The 16,266-nt window shown below is 46.0% G+C and overlaps 1 protein-coding gene and 1 pseudogene across 7 annotated transcripts in view; one reads left to right on the forward strand and one right to left on the reverse strand.

Moving 5' to 3' along the window:
• Positions 1 to 16,266, forward strand: part of NLGN1 (neuroligin 1) — a 569,544-nt gene that overhangs the window by 241,711 nt on the left and 311,567 nt on the right. The window lies entirely within an intron of this gene.
• On the reverse strand, positions 7,985 to 8,101 carry LOC136646429 (5S ribosomal RNA; annotated as a pseudogene).

Raw genomic sequence — 16,266 nt, forward strand, 5'->3', positions numbered from 1 at the left:
TAGACGGTTTGGCACAATGAGAGGATGCGGGGACAAAGGAGCGAATAAGCAGCGCAAACTGGGGCATTCCGTGTATAAATGCTTTTATGCGAATGCCCGAAGTCTACGAGCAAAGGTGGGAGAACTGGAATGTCTGGTGACAAGGGAAAACATTGACATAGTGGGCATAACGGAAACCTGGTGGAATGCGGAGAATCAGTGGGATACCGCAATCCCGGGCTATAAACTCTACAGGAGGGACAGGCAGGGGCGTGTTGGAGGTGGGGTGGCCCTTTATGTTAAGGAAGGGATAGAATCCAGCAAAGTAGAGATTGAAGGTGGGTCCGACTCCACCGTAGAATCTCTGTGGGTTAAATTACCAGGCTTGTGCAGCAATGTAATACTGGGGGCGTGCTATTGTCCTCCAGACCAGAAATCTGATGGGGACCTTAAAATGAGGAAACAGATCAGGGAGGTGACAAGGAGGGACAGGGTTGTAATCATGGGGGACTTCAATTATCCTCATATTGACTGGGTCAATTTGTGTTCTGGTCACGATAAGGAAACCGGATTTCTTGACGTGCTAAATGACTGTGGCTTAGATCAGCTAGTCACGGAGCCCACCAGAGGACAGGTGACTCTGGATTTAATTTTGTGCGGTACGTAGGACCTGGTTAGAGATGTAAACGTTACTGAGCCATTGGGGAACAGTGATCATGCTGCGATCCGTTTTGACGTGCACGTTGGGGGAAGAATACCGGGCAAATCTCTAACAAAAACCCTTGACTTCCGACGGGCGGACTTCCCTCAAATGAGGAGGCTGGTTAGAAGGAGGTTGAAAGGGAGGGTAAAAAGAGTCCAGTCTCTCCAGAGTGCATGGAGGCTGCTTAAAACAACAGTAATAGAGGCCCAGCAGAGGTGTATACCGCAAAGAAAGAAGGGTTCCACTAAATCCAGGAGAGTGCCTGCATGGCTAACCAGCCAAGTTAGAGAGGCTGTGAAGGGCAAGGAAGCTTCCTTCCGTAAATGGAAGTCTTGCCCTAATGAAGAGAATAAAAAGGAACATAAACTGTGGCAAAAGAAATGTAAGAAGGTGATAGGGGAGGCCAAGCGAGATTATGAGGAACGCATGGCCAGCAACATTAAGGGGAATAATAAAAGCTTCTTCAAATATGTTAGAAGCAGGAAACCCACCAGAGAAGCGGTTGGCCCTCTGGATGGTGAGGGAGGGAAAGGGGAGATAAAAGGAGACTTAGAGATGGCAGAGAAATTAAATGAGTTCTTTGCATCTGTCTTCACGGCAGAAGACCTCGGGCAGATACCGCTGCCCGAACGGCCCCTCCTAACCGAGGAGTTAAGTCAGATAGAGGTTAAAAGAGAAGATGTTTCAGACCTCATTGATAAATTAAAGATCAATAAGTCACCGGGCCCTGATGGCATACACCCAAGGGTTATTAAGGAATTGAAGAATGAAGTTGCAGATCTCTTGACTAAGGTATGCAACTTGTCCCTCAAAACGGCCACAGTGCCAGAAGATTGGAGGATAGCAAATGTCACGCCTATCTTTAAAAAGGGAAATAGGGGGGACCCGGGAAACTATAGGCCAGTCAGCCTAACATCCATACCGGGTAAGATGGTGGAATGCCTCATCAAAGATAGGATCTCAAAACACATAGACGAACAGGCCTTGCTGAGGGAGAGTCAGCATGGCTTCTGTAAGGGTAAGTCTTGCCTCACGAACCTTATAGAATTCTTTGAAAAGGTCAACAGGCATGTGGATGCGGGAGAACCCATGGACATTATATATCTGGACTTTCAGAAGGCGTTTGACAGTCCCTCACCAAAGGCTACTGAAAAAACTCCACAGTCAGGGAATTAGAGGACAGGTCCTCTCGTGGATTGAGAACTGGTTGGAGGCCAGGAAGCAGAGAGTGGGTGTCAATGGGCAATTTTCACAATGGAGAGAGGTGAAAAGCGGTGTGCCCCAAGGATCTGTCCTGGGACCGGTGCTTTTCAACCTCTTCATAAATGACCTGGAGACAGGGTTGAGCAGTGAAGTGGCTAAGTTTGCAGACAACACCAAACTTTTCCAGAAGACCAGAAGTGATTGTGAGGAGCTCCAGAAGGATCTCTCCAGACTGGCAGAATGGGCAGCAAAATGGCAGATGCGCTTCAATGTCAGTAAGTGTAAAGTCATGCACATTGGGGCAAAAAATCAAAACTTTAGATATAGGCTGATGGGTTCTGAGCTGTCTGTGACAGATCAGGAGAGAGATCTTGGGGTGGTGGTGGACAGGTCGATGAAAGTGTCGACCCAATGTGCGGTGGCAGTGAAGAAGGCCAATTCTATGCTTGGGATCATTAGGAAGGGTATTGAGAACAAAACGGTTAGTATTATAATGCCGTTGTACAAATCTATGGTAAGGCCACACCTGGAGTATTGTGTCCAGTTCTGGTCGCCGCATCTCAAAAAAGACATAGTGGAAATGGAAAAGGTGCAAAAGAGAGCGACTAAGATGATTACGGGGCTGGGGCACCTTCCTTATGAGGAAAGGCTACGGCGTTTGGGCCTCTTCAGCCTAGAAAAGAGACGCTTGAGGGGGGACATGATTGAGACATACAAAATTATGCAGGGGATGGACAGAGTGGATAGGGAGATGCTCTTTACACTCTCACATAATACCAGAACCAGGGGACATCCACTAAAATTGAGTGTTGGGCGGGTTAGGACAGACAAAAGAAAATATTTCTTTACTCAGCGCGTGGTCGGTCTGTGGAACTCCTTGCCACAGGATGTGGTGCTGGCATCTAGCCTAGACGCCTTTAAAAGGGGATTGGACGAGTTTCTGGAGGAAAAATCCATTATGGGGTACAAGCCATGATGTGTATGCGCAACCTCCTGATTTTAGGAATGGGTTAAGTCAGAATGCCAGATGTAGGGGAGAGCACCAGGATGAGGTCTCTTGTTATCTGGTGTGCTCCCTGGGGCATTTGGTGGGCCGCTGTGAGATACAGGAAGCTGGACTAGATGGGCCTATGGCCTGATCCAGTGGGGCTGTTCTTATGTTCTTATGTTCTTATGTCCTGGTCCTGGGCAGCATAGGAGCCAGACTTGCCAGTGTGACTCACCTCCCTCCTTCCACAGTCTCTTTAAACTGAAAGGAGCCATGCAATGAATGAGTGAGGAGAGGGAAACAGCCACTCACTTGGCTCCGCCCTTGTAGCCTGAATGTGAAAGCTCCCAGCATGACCCGCACTTCCTGTTTTGTAAAAGGATTGTGCTCGAAGAAATGAAGCAAGTGGCTGGGTTGTCTGTTTTGTTTCCAGCTTTTATAACGGGAGTAGTGGTGGCACTGGCAGGTCAGAGCAGCCTCAGGGGTGAGATCCCACATGGACCACCTCATTTCCACCTGAAGTCTGTCTACTCGGTAGGCAAGCACTTACTTAAAATACATTAGTAAAATTCTAAACCCTTTGCAACAATCGTTGGCAACTCCAAAGATGTCACTTAATGCATCATCAGTGGGGAGCAGAGAGGAGTGAAATTGGCCAATTACAGTTGATAGCATTTCGAAAACGACATTCATAAAGCAGGCTTTTAATAGTTCATTCTAAGAGGAAGGTAGTAGGACACTTTGCGATATAAAGTTACTGCAGAAAAGCAAGTTAAATGTCTTGCGGTTAGCAACTTAAGAAATGCACAGAGGGCATCTTTGGAACAGTGGCTCTCTGATGGTCTGAGCCACAGTCAGATTAATAGCATTTGGTGAGGCTAATTGGGCTTAATTAGAGCGACTGCAGGCTGCGTCTAACTGGTTTGTCAGTCCGGTGGAACACACCATCAGCTAGTTCTCATTGGAGGACACAGACTTTCCCAATGCAACTTTGGTTGATGATTAGTGCACCTCAAGCATTCAGAAGCAGAAGAGATAGGCCTTGGGCTTCCTGTGGGTTACCTGGCAGGAATATCCAAAGGGATTCTCCAGATCTCATCCTCTGGAGGCACATCCAACATTAGCACCCTTGAACATTCTAGCATGGATACAAAATCTGCCCTTTGTTTCCAGCAGAATTCTTCCCTGATATACAGAATGAAGAGCCTTTCCTCATTCACCTAGACCAGGGTTCTCTTAACCCCAGCCCGTGGGCCGGATCCATGGTTTGGCCCTCCCCCCTTGAGTGGTGCTTACCACTCTGCATCACTGTGCCCAGTTAGCTTGAAAGAAAAACGGCACCATGGCAGAACAGTAAGCACAGCTCAGGCCAGGGAGGCCTTTTCGGAATACAGGGGTTTCCAGTTTAGAGACCTCTGACCTAGATCAGTGGTTGCCGAACTTGCAACTGCTGCCCGACAGAAAATTAGTCCCCATTTGGACTGGGGCTTACTGTTTAACCTCTGTGCTGCTTGTTTCTGAGTGGATCTAGGCACAGGGATGCTCTGGGCAATCACGTCTGCCCAGACATACTATTGCACAGCCTTCTGAGATGCCAGGCAACAGACGAAACTGCCCAGAGTGTCCAGGTGCCCAGATCTACTTGGAATACAAGCAGCACGGAGGCAGAAGCTCCACTCACAGAGCAGAGCTCTTTCCCCAAACCCCAGATCCAGCCCCCAGACCAGGGTTTATATCTGCCAATACTGACTGATACACATGAGGGCAGCCTCAGTGGTAGGCTAAGAACATAAGAACAGCCCTGCTGGATCAGGCCAGAGGCCCATCTAGTCCAGCTTCCTGTATCTCACAGCGGCCCACCAAATGCCCCAGGGAGCACACCTGATAACAAGAGACCTGCATCCTGGTACCCTCCCTTGCATCTGGCATTCTGACATAGCCCATTTCAGAAATCAGGAGGTTGCACATACACATCATATCTTGTAACCCGTAATGGATTTTTCCTCCAGAAACTTGTCCAATCCCCTTTTAAAGGCATCCAGGCCAGATGCCATCACCACATCCTGTGGCAAGGAGTTCCACAGACCAACCACACGCTGTTGAGTAAAGAAATATTTTCTTTTGTCTGTCCTAACTCTCCCAACACTCAATTTTAGTGGGTGTCCCCTGGTTCTGGTGTTATGTGAGCGAGACTAGATATGAACCTGATGTGCCCAGCAGAGGGCACTGCATGGTCAACCTTTGAAGACCCAATCCTTAGATGGAGTATCCATTGCTGCCCGTTACCCAGTAATCATCCCCTGTCAAATTGACTGGGCAATGGTGGGCAGTAGAAGCAAATGCGCCTCCTTCAGCACTGCTGTCCGCAGTGGTGGTACTGAAGGAGAAGCATGCATTTGCTGAATTGTTCGCTCTTTTGACCACCAGCTGGGGCATTGCACACCTGCGCCATCAGGACCCAGGGGCCAAGTGGGCACAGTGGGGGGTTCAGCTAAGGTCTGAGGTTGGCATCAATCTTGCACGCACAATACAAAAACACCCACTGTGACATCTCATAGATAGGTTTTTTTTTTCCTCTGTGGCTAACACAGAATGCAAAATAATGAGAATTTTCTGCTCAAATTGTGATATAAAACGATATTAGGATCAAAACAAGAAAAACAACTCGTTTCACAAAATAACTCCACTTTTGCTTACTTTGAACAAATCCACAAGTAGTTTCACTAAGACAGCAAGCCCCTGAAGCCTTTCCAATGGTGGAGCAAATGAGTGAAAATATCTGCTAGAGCAGTGATTTGCCACTTTTTTTGTCTAGAGCAGGGGTGTCCAAACATTTTGGCAGGAGGGCCACATCATCTCTCTGACACTGTGTCAGGGGCCGGGGAAAAAAGAATTAATTTACCATTTAAAATTTGAATAAATTTACATAAATGAATATATTAGAGATGGAACTTAGATGAATGAATGAAGGTCTTGCAGTAGCTCAAGGCCTATAAAAGGCTTTGCCCAAAGCAAGGCCAGTCTTTCCTTCACTGCCACTGCTGCATCACAGACATGAAACAGCACATCACAGATGTGAAACAGCAAGCAGTGGACGGAGCCCTTGTCCCACAGCTCAGGTGAGAAGTCAAACAGTCATACTCTTGCTGACAGCAGTTGCGTCGGGCCAGCATGGGCTCCAACAAGTCTCTGGAGGGCCAGAGGCTCATTAGAGACTGGAGGCTCCCAGAGGGCCTGATTGAGAGTCCCCGAGGGCCGCAAGTGGCCCCCGGGCCGGGGTTTGGGCACCCCTGGTCTAGAGGCACACTGACAAGACACTAAATAGTCAAGGCACACCATCAGTCTTTTGACAATTGACAAGGCACTCCGTACTGCCAGCAGGGGGCTCACATCCCCCAGTGGGCCTACTAATACAGGACCCTCCCCAAACTCCCATGGCGCACCTGCAAACCATTTGCGGCACACCAGTGTGCCAAGGCACTTGTGGTTGAAAATGGCTGTGCTAGAGGGTGTGCACATGTGAGGGGGGGAAGAGGAGGAGGAGACGTGAGTTGGTGGGGAGTGAATGGGATGCCCATGTAGTATACCAGCACTGTACTGTAATCTTGAGGTGAGGCGATTAAGTTCTAAACTGTAATATATATGTGATCTGTGATCAAGATCTGGATCTCCCCTCTGCCCCAAGCCACTTTCTGTAAATGCCTTTTCTGGGCTTCTCTGTGTGGTGCTGCACTTTTGAGAAGCTTAGAAAACCAAGCAAGGTTCAGTGAAGCCTTTCTTTGATTTTATTTTTTGTGTATTGCACTGCATCTTGAACTGATCACTTTCTGCGAGTGTGCATGCAGTCCAGAGGTGCAGAAAGAGAACCTGTTGGTATTAATGAGAAATCTGTCGCTCACACTGTGGGTTGAATGACATGGAAGATCCATGATTAGGATCTCACGGGTTTATTTGCTTGGAGTTCTAATCTGCACCAGGGCTATTCACTGACAAAGCAGCACTGGTGGAAAGGGAATTTAACCCTTTATCCCAGTGGTACTCAAACTTTTAGCACCGGGAGCCACTTTTTAGAATGAGAATCTGTCAGGACCCACCGGAAGTGATGTCATGACCAGGAAGTGACATCACCAGGCAGGAAGAATTTTAACAGTCCTACCCACACTTCCCCAGGAGTAAGTCCCATTGACTATCATTGTTAAAAGCATATACAGGTTGAGTCTCATTATTTGCAAGGGTTCTGTTCGAAGAACTCATGTGGATGGCAAAAAACGCATGAAAGCAAATCAATTTAAAGAACAAAGTCCCTTTGCTCTGGTGATTTAAAAACAGCCTTTTGTAATGGACACAGAGGCAATCAGTCTCTCTCCAGGTACTTAGGCTTCACTAGGAGGAAGCAATCCCTACCTTCACCAGGAGCCCCAGCGAGGGGGAAAGAATGGAGGAGGTGATAATTACTGCCATTTAGCCTTCTTTCACTTGCTCAGGGGGAAGGGAGGAGTGAAGCCTGCAGACAGATTGTCAGCCAGCTGCCCTCTCTGACATTATTAAACAACTGTTTTAATTTAAAGGGCCCTTCACATCAGCTTTGAGATAGAAAAATCTGTGGAATCTGTGGATAATTAGGTTATACCTGTAATCTAACCTGTATAATTATATAGGTTAATTATATAATTAATTCTACAACAGTAAAAAACAGTTTTTTAAACTGTGATTTTAAAGGGGTGCATTTTTCTCCTTCTCCAGGAATCAGCACATTTGCAGTGGCCATTCATGTTGAGTCAAATCCGTGTACAAAAATTCATGTATAACAAGGTTGGACCTGTACATAGTTACTTGTTAAAAGTACAGATCTGTAAATATTTCCCCAAATGCAGTCACATATCATGGTAGTATCAAGTCTATTATATTAAAAATAAAATATTAAAGTGAATGGGGACCCATTTGAAATTGGCTCACAACCCATTTAGTGGGTCCTGACCCACAATTTGAGAAACACTGCTTTATCCTATGTCATTTACTTAGTTGGAATCAGTCCACACACACACACCCCTTTGCACCAATGGGTTTTTTTGGTTGGTTGGCAACCTTCAGTCTCGAAAGACTATGGTATAAGCCTACAGCACCCAGTATTCCCAGGCGGTCTCCCATCCAAGTACTAACCAGGCCTGACCCTGCTTAGCTTCCAAGATCAGACAAGATTGGGCATGTGCAGGGTAACAGTTGCTGTCAAGGAGGAATCTAAACAAAATATTGAGACACCTGATCAGACACCTGCCATGTTATATCAAGTTTGGCCCTGAGAGTATGTAGCAGATCTAGGCTCTTTATAACATGCCTAGCATTGACATGGCATTGGCTCCCTGAGATCACCTGGTTTGTTTGGATCACAGCTTGTGTCCTTACTACCTTTGTCCTGTCCTCATGGAAAGCCACCACTGGGATTAAGAGAGAGGGTTTCCTTGCTCTCAAGAGATTGTGTAACTGTACATCTGGGACTCAACATTTTTAAGTCATTGCCAAATGAATAGTAACATTAAAGGGAAGAGGAAACAAGTTTAAAAGCCTCGCTTGGAGTGATAAAAACTTGCAATATACTGTTAAGTGTTCCCACTAATGGTTCTGCACTTACAGATGTTGACAAAATGGATCAAATGAACCCCTCCAAACTGTAGTTTCTCTCTCTTCACCCAAATTTGTTCTGCCTATTAAGCTGCTCATTTTGTGGGAAGAATGAATTAGTATCCTTAATGTTGGGAGAAACTACATGGGCAAAAGGCTATTTGACATATTTACAAAAAACCCAGGGCTCATTTCCCCCCCCAAAGAATAAGGAATAAGCCTTTCTGTGTCGTATTTCCTGATTATCTTGAAAGTACACCAAGCATAGATGGAAGGTTAAGAGAGGCGTAAACAATGGATGCAGCATGACATTGATGGAGAGTATGGCACTCTGATCAGTGTCTTTAAAAAGACCACAGGAGTCGGATTTGGAATTTAGGCAAAATGGAAACAGTGGCAAATATCCCATTTCAGGCTAAAAGGGAGGAGTAGAAAAGACAAGATTACGGTCCAATGACAGATTCTGGAAATGGACATAATGATTGCATCTGGATCTCAGGACCAGATTTCTAGTGCCGTTTTCCAAGTATTAAGGATTAAGTATATTAGGGCACAATCCTAACCAACTTTCCAGCACTGGCATAGCTGTGCCAGTGGGGCATGTGCTGCATCCTACAGTTGTGGGACAGTCACGGAAGCCTCCTCAAGGCAAGGCAATGTTTGTTCCGTTACCTTAGAGTTGCATTGCCCTTACCTCGGAGTTGGAAAGTTGGTTGATTGCACCCTTAATCATGGATGCATATAGGGGCAACACATCTCATTTCCAGGTGACTTTTGTTGCAGAGCACAACTGGATGCTCTCACCCCAAGAGCCACAATGTAAGCACCGATGCTTTGAGAGTTATGACCATACATGCATTGACAGAATGTGGTGCCAGTGGTACCAATACAAATGATACTAGTACAGCCAGGAGCCAAGCCTGCATCAAACCAGCAGTGGCCCTGTGCTAATTACTGAACCCTTATTATAGCATTGCCTTCTGCTGGAAGAGCTATTTATAATTTATTTATTAAACTTCCACTCCACTCTTGAAAGAAAGAAAGAAAGAAAGAAAGAAAGAAAGAAAGAAAGAAAGAAAGAAATGTTCCAGGAGTCACATCAGGAATAAGAAGTGCTTATTGCAAGGCCTGGAAAAGTTAACAGGCCTTCTCCTCAGAAGGGCAGGTAGCAGTGTGTGCTCCCTGGGGCATTTGGTGGGCCGCTGTGAGATACAGGAAGCTGGACTAGATGGGCCTATGGCCTGATCCAGTGGGGCTGTTCTTATGTTCTTAGAGTGGGGTGTCAGGCAATCCTTCCTGGGGAAAAAGTGCGCCACTTAAGCACCCTCATCAAGAAGGCCTACTCCACTTGTTTGCTACCTGCTATCCCTCAGCCAGCATGGGATCACTGAAGGTAACCTCAGTGTACTGATAGGCTGATATGGAGGTTGGCCACTCTTTTAGATCCTGTGATCCCAAACCACATGAAGCTTTAAAAGGGAAGCGTACATTCTGATGTTGAACTGCGCCTGGATGTATTCTCGGAAGCAAGGCAGCCGTTTCAGCCCTGGTGAGATGTGTTCTGAATGTCCCAAAGCAATAGAGAGAAAGGGAGATGAAGTTAGTCAGGTGTACTCACTGGGTCTTGACAAATGTTGTTCAGAAATACCCTTCTAAAATGGCGCCAGCCAGACCAGGATAATCACACTTGGTCAATGCTTAAGGCAAGGCCAAGGAAGGGGAAGTGGTGTAAGCCTGGCTGGCAAACCACCCAACCATGAGGCCAGTCTAGGCTGTTGCTTCAGGTGGCTGATTGGTGGGGGTGCCTACCTATGTCCTCCAACTTGCCTCTACTGCTCCTCCTCCTTCCTTGTTAAAAGAAGAGGGGTTGGAAGGGAAGAGGAAGTATGGTAGAGAATGGTAGGCTAGAGCGTCCGTGTTTTAGCCCATCACTTTCCTCTTTGCTGCATGTTCTTTTCCCCTGCACCCCCCACTGTCTTTCCAGTACAGGCAATGGGAAGAGCAGGGGCTGCACATCACTGTGTAAGGAGGGCAGCATTTGGAACACCAACTTGGGTCTTGTGCTGGCTGCGCTAATACGTGGCAGCAATTGCTGTGCTTGTACAAGTGCCAGATTTTTTTTTTTTTGTGCTTGTACAATAATAGACCAAAAGTTCATTAAAAAAAAAAAAAAAAGATGAGAAATTCAGTCCAAAAACTCCTCTGTGATCTCTTTCCAAATCTCTCCCTTGATATGTATATACACATATTCCTATCAAGATAACAACATATGGCTGTTAAAACTTGAATCACATTTGAAATATGCCAATATCTTTTAATTGCATTCCTAACATGGTTTGACCTGATGGAATATATCATGGAGCCTTGATTCATATTACTAGGAGAGAAACAGTTTGCCCTTGCTGGAAGTCTTTCTGTGCAAAAACAGGAGGGCTCTAATTATTCCTAGTGAGCTATCCATCGAACATCTTCTGTCATCAGCTGCGGAAGGTACCCTCAAAACTGCATAAAAATGATAGCTTTCTAAAGCAGATATTATTTCATTTAACTAGGAAAATAAGAAACAAGGTTTTGCATTTACCCGGAGTCAGTCATTTTATTTCAGCTGATATTTGGGGAACACTTTTGTGAGATCCCATTTGCTTCTTTGAATACCTTGGCTAGAGCATCTGGTGGTTCAGCCTTTATTAGATTAGAATAGTCCACAGCAGTGTTTCTCAAACTGTGGGTCAGGACAGTATTCATTTCAATATTTTATTTTTGATATATTAGACTTGATGCTACCATGGTATGTGACTGCAGGTGCTTTCAAGCTAGTTCCAACTCAGTACCTCTTTCCACCATCAATTACACTGTGATAACCCCTGGATTCATTTTGACCGCTAATTTGTATATGCAAATGGAGTGAATTAAAGGCTGAGGTTCAAAGGGAACCATTGTCCCAGCAAGATCAGGGAATCCTTCTTTCCATTCCAGCAACAGTGGTCATGTGATCAATAGCAGGGTTATATCTGATGGGAGGAATTGATAATTCTATAGGAAAACAAAGTGAGTTGTGAGCACCTGGGAGGAAGTGGAGAAGCTACAATGGTGAGGCAATTTGTGCTTCTGGCTTCTGTTGCCATTTTTTTAACTGGCTTTCAAACACCCTGACATTTTTTGTATTGTTAGGCAGAGGGTTTGTTTAAAACAAGACCAACAACTTGAAAATGACAATAGTAAAATCAGCAGGTCTGAAATAACATTTAACAGCCCAATCCGACAAGTATGTTATGCCAGTGGATCTTGTGTTCCCTTACCCCCAGGAAGCCTCAACATGGTGAAACTTCCTCGCAGGATACAACAGAATCCCTGCTGGCCCTGCTGCACTGCTGTTCAGGGAGTAACACTGGATGGAGGTGTGAGTCTCAGAGCCCAATCTAAACTTGGCACTGGCACAGCCACATTAGCTTTGGCGCCAACAGAGGGTGTTGCAAATGTGCTGTAAGGCATGTTGCAACACTGTGTGAGCAACTAGCACCAGTGGAGCAGCCAGCATCAGTGTTGCATTTAGAGTTCCAGGCTGCAGGTATTGCGCCAAGCAGTGCAGGGTCATGGGGAGGGTGGTGAAGAAGCAGGGAGCAGGCATTTCAGGGCAGGGGGATAGTGGAACAGGGGGCAGATCTGGCCCAGGAGAGGGGTGGGATTGGCACAACAGGCTGTCATCATATCCTAACACCCTTCCCAGGCCTACATGGGGCTGCTTGGACTTCTACCAGCTAAATAACTGACAGAGATTCCTGTAGCCCCATAGGACTTGCTGGGGCATGAAAATATCTCCTTACCCTGAGGAGACCTCCAGCTGGCTCCCAACTAGCACTGGATACAACGCAGGCCCAGTGGCCTGGCTGTGCCAGTGCTAGTTGGGATTGGGCTGCCTTTTGTGTCACTATGGGCACAATCCTAACTAGCTTTCCAGCACCAAGTTAAGGCAATGCAACTCCAGGGTAAGGGGACAAACATTCCCTTACCTTGAGGAGGGCTCTGTGACTGCCCCCCAACTTCAAGATGCAGCACATGCCCCATTGGCACAGCTATGTCAGAGCCGAAAAATTGGTTAGAATTTGGACCTAAGCCCACAGATAGACTACTGTATTAAATAATTTGCAGTGGCCAAGAATGAATTTCAAGGTCTTAGCCCACAAATATTGGTAAACAGCTTGAAGAAAGGGATGACAGATTGAAAAACACTGACTTAATTTTACGAGGTCTTCCTTGGTGAGACCAAATGTCACTGCACATTCTGTGTCCAAGTGCTTCTTAATGATACTTGTATAACCAGTGACCTTCAGGGTTTGTTTGTTTTTTAAATGTTGGTGTGAATACAAGAAAAAGGAAAATAAACTCATTGCTTTTCAAAGTACAGAGTGGGGGTTATTCTAAACTTTCCTTTGGTGCATTTTTCTTGTCTTAACTCCTTGTAACAGAATCAGAGAGGAAGACAGCCATGTTGCTGTCTATGTAAAACAGAAATAATGACTTGATTCACATATAAGGTCCCTAACTCAGTACCTTGGAGCAGGAAGGGTCTACTACTAGGCTGGGAGGGTGCTTTGCACACAGAAGATCCCAGGGATGGGAATTTGAGTGTTGGGAGAGTTAGAACAGACAAAAGAAAATATTTCTTCACTCAGCATGTAGTTAATCTGTGGAACTCCTTGCCACAGGATGTGGTGATAGCTTCTGTCCTAGTTGCCTTTAAAAGGGGATTAGACAAATTTCTGGAGGAAAAATCTATTATGGGATAGAAGTCATACTGTGTATGTGCAACCTCCTGATTTCAGAAATGGGCTATGTCAGAATGCCAGATGCAAGGGAGGGCACCAGGATGCAGGTCTCTTGCTGTCTTGTGTGCTCCCTGGGGCATTTGGTGGGCCACTGTGAGATACAGGAAGCTGGGCTAGATGGGCCTATAGCCTGATCCAGCGGGGCTGTCCTTATGCTCTTGTGAACTTGGCAGCCTGATGAGACTCAAGTCAAGTCCCAAGTCTCCGCCCCTGCAACTTGAGGTGTGCACAAGTCTTAATGGGCTCCCTTTGCTGACTCACCCTTCAAAATTCCTGAGTCATTATGACTCGAGTCAGTGTCTTTTGGGTCAGGCACACCAGGGCACAGAACAAAAGGGACTGGGAGATGTCCCAGTTTGGCAAAGTGGAAGAGGGCAGGACAGGCAGCAAGAGTGGACAGAAGTGGCAAGCGGGAGAAGGGTTGTGCAGCAGTGGCTGGGAAGCTTATTTTAAGAGTATGACCCAGTCTTTTGCAGCTCTACTCAGAACTCGTTCCATTGGCTGTCATACAATGAGGCAGCTTCTTCCTCCCATGGCCAAAGCCATGAGGAACCCGGAAGCCACTGATGCTTAGAGTAGGCAACTGGGTAGGGGTATGTCTTTTGATGGTGTTTAGGCTATTTTAGACCTGTTTGGGCTTTTCTCCAGGATTGTTCCAGGATGCATTTGGAGTGTTCCGATTCATTTTACTAACCCCAGTCATTTTTGTTCGATTAATTATAAAAATCTTGCTTTTTGTAAGTAGTTTTCACTGTGATCTGTTGGTGGCAGCAAGAGCTCCATTTTTACAGCCACCTTCTGGCAGGCTCCATCCTGAATACCACTGATGCCCTGGGAGCAGTATTGTTCTGGGACAGATTTGTTTGTGTATATTGGTGATATATCTGAACATCCGCTCTGCTTCCTCATCTGAGGCCCAAATCCTAACCCGCTTTCCAGCACTGGTATAGTGGTGCCAATGGGATGTATGCTGCTGTTGGGTGGCACTCTCGGAGGTCTCCTCAAATTAAGGGGATGTTTGTTCCCTTACCTTGGAGCTGCATTGCCCTTATGTCAGTGCTGGAAAGTGGGTTAGGACTGCACCCTAAGGGCCCAATCCTATCCAGTTTTCTGGTTTATTTATTTATCTATCTTGTCAAGGTGCTGGTTTTCCCTGTCAGTCTGCTTCTCCAGCAGTTGCATTGGCTGCCCATTCGTTTCCGGGCCCAATTCAAGGTGCTGGTTTTGACCTTTAAAGCCCTATACTGCTCTGGACCAGGGTATCTTAGAGATCGCCTACTCCCATACAATCCGGCTCATCCTCTTAGGTCATCAGAGAAGGCCTTTTTACAAGTGCTGCCGCCTAGGGAGGCACGTGGGGCGGCGGCAAGAAATAGGGCCTTCTCAGTAGTGGCACCAACGCTATGGAACTCCCTTCCCCTTGATTTAAGAATGGCTCCCTCTGTTGAGACCTTTCGGCGAGGCCTGAAGACCCTTCTGTTTAAACAAGCCTTCTGAGTTCTCGGCCTTTTTAACATCTTTTAATATTTTTTACAGGCCTGATTCTTTTATGACTTGCTGCTGCTCTATGCTCTTTTTACCTAATTTTTATTCTGACTGCTGTTTTTATGATATGTGTTAATATGTTTTTAATTGTTTAAATTATGTTTTTTAATCTGTTGTAAGCCGCCTTGGGGAGAAAGGCAGGGTAAAAATAAAGTTGTTGTTGTTGTTGTTGTTGTTGTTGTTGTTTCACAAGTACTTCTCTTCTCTTGAGTGAAGCCTGGCATGAGTTTGGTGGTGAGCTTGAGACGTTTTATGTGAGGTCCACTGTAAATGTGAGCTGCCCTGTTATTCCCTTTCCTGTCCCTTAGTGCATACTGAGTAGTAGTGTTCCTTTTCTCCTAGCCTTTACACAGCACAGTGGAGAATGAGTAACGCTGAGGAAGAATGATTGTATTACAGTACTGGGCTTGGAGACTGTAATCTAGGATTTCATGTCAGTTCCAGAGTACGATGTTGAATTGTTTGTCATTGGGGAAGTGAGCTAGGAGCGGCTGTGCCTGTGAGGGCTGAATAAGCTGGCTTTCTTCTTGCCTTTAAAGGGAATATATGGCTACAGCATCACGGTATAGTCTATCTGCTTTTCAGGATCTGTTTTTATATTGCTGGCTGCCATAGGTTAGAAAAATGTCATCTTTACTGAGTATAAATCCCTTGTTGATCTATCGGAGAGCATGTGTGGTCCAGAAGAAAGAGCACCGGCTGTGAGGCTCTGTCCAGTGAGTCAACTGCTTTACTGTACAAACTGCTTGGCCATTTTTATCTTGCTCTTTCTCTTAATGAGAAAGATTGGACACAGGTTAGAATTCATGAGGTGAGCCCCTGGCAGGCCATGGCTCCTGCTGCTGACATTGTGGTGGGAGAAGGGTGGCCAGATACCATGTGTACACCTGTGGGCTGGGCAAAAACGGGTTAATATAAAAATGAGGTGTATTCATGCTTGCTCTTTGTTCCCACCCTGGGTGGCCCAATACAATGGAGGACAGAGTTCCTATGTTGGCAACCTTCAGTCTCGAAAGACTATGGTATCGCGCTCTGAAAGGTGGTTCTGGAACAGCGTCTAGTGTGGCTGAAAAGGCCAATTCAGGAGTGACAATCCCTTCCACCTTTAACCAATGTATAGAAGAGGAAATTTGGGCAAGTGCAGCTTTTTAAACTCTTCCATGTTGAGCTGGAACTGCCCAAATTCCCTCTTCTATGCAATGTTAGAAGGTATAGGCACTCCATCCTCCATTGTATCTGGTCAACCTGGGCAGGAGCAAAGAGTAAGTATGCACACCTTGTTTTTATATTAACCCATTTTTGTCCAGCCCACAGGTGTACACATTTGGTCCACATATATGCAACGTTGGGGTCCCAAAATGTACAGGACTCAGAGGCCTGCCCTAACTGCACTTCATAATGAC

Source organism: Tiliqua scincoides, chromosome 3, assembly GCF_035046505.1.
Source record: "Tiliqua scincoides isolate rTilSci1 chromosome 3, rTilSci1.hap2, whole genome shotgun sequence".
NCBI lineage: Eukaryota > Metazoa > Chordata > Lepidosauria > Squamata > Scincidae > Tiliqua > Tiliqua scincoides.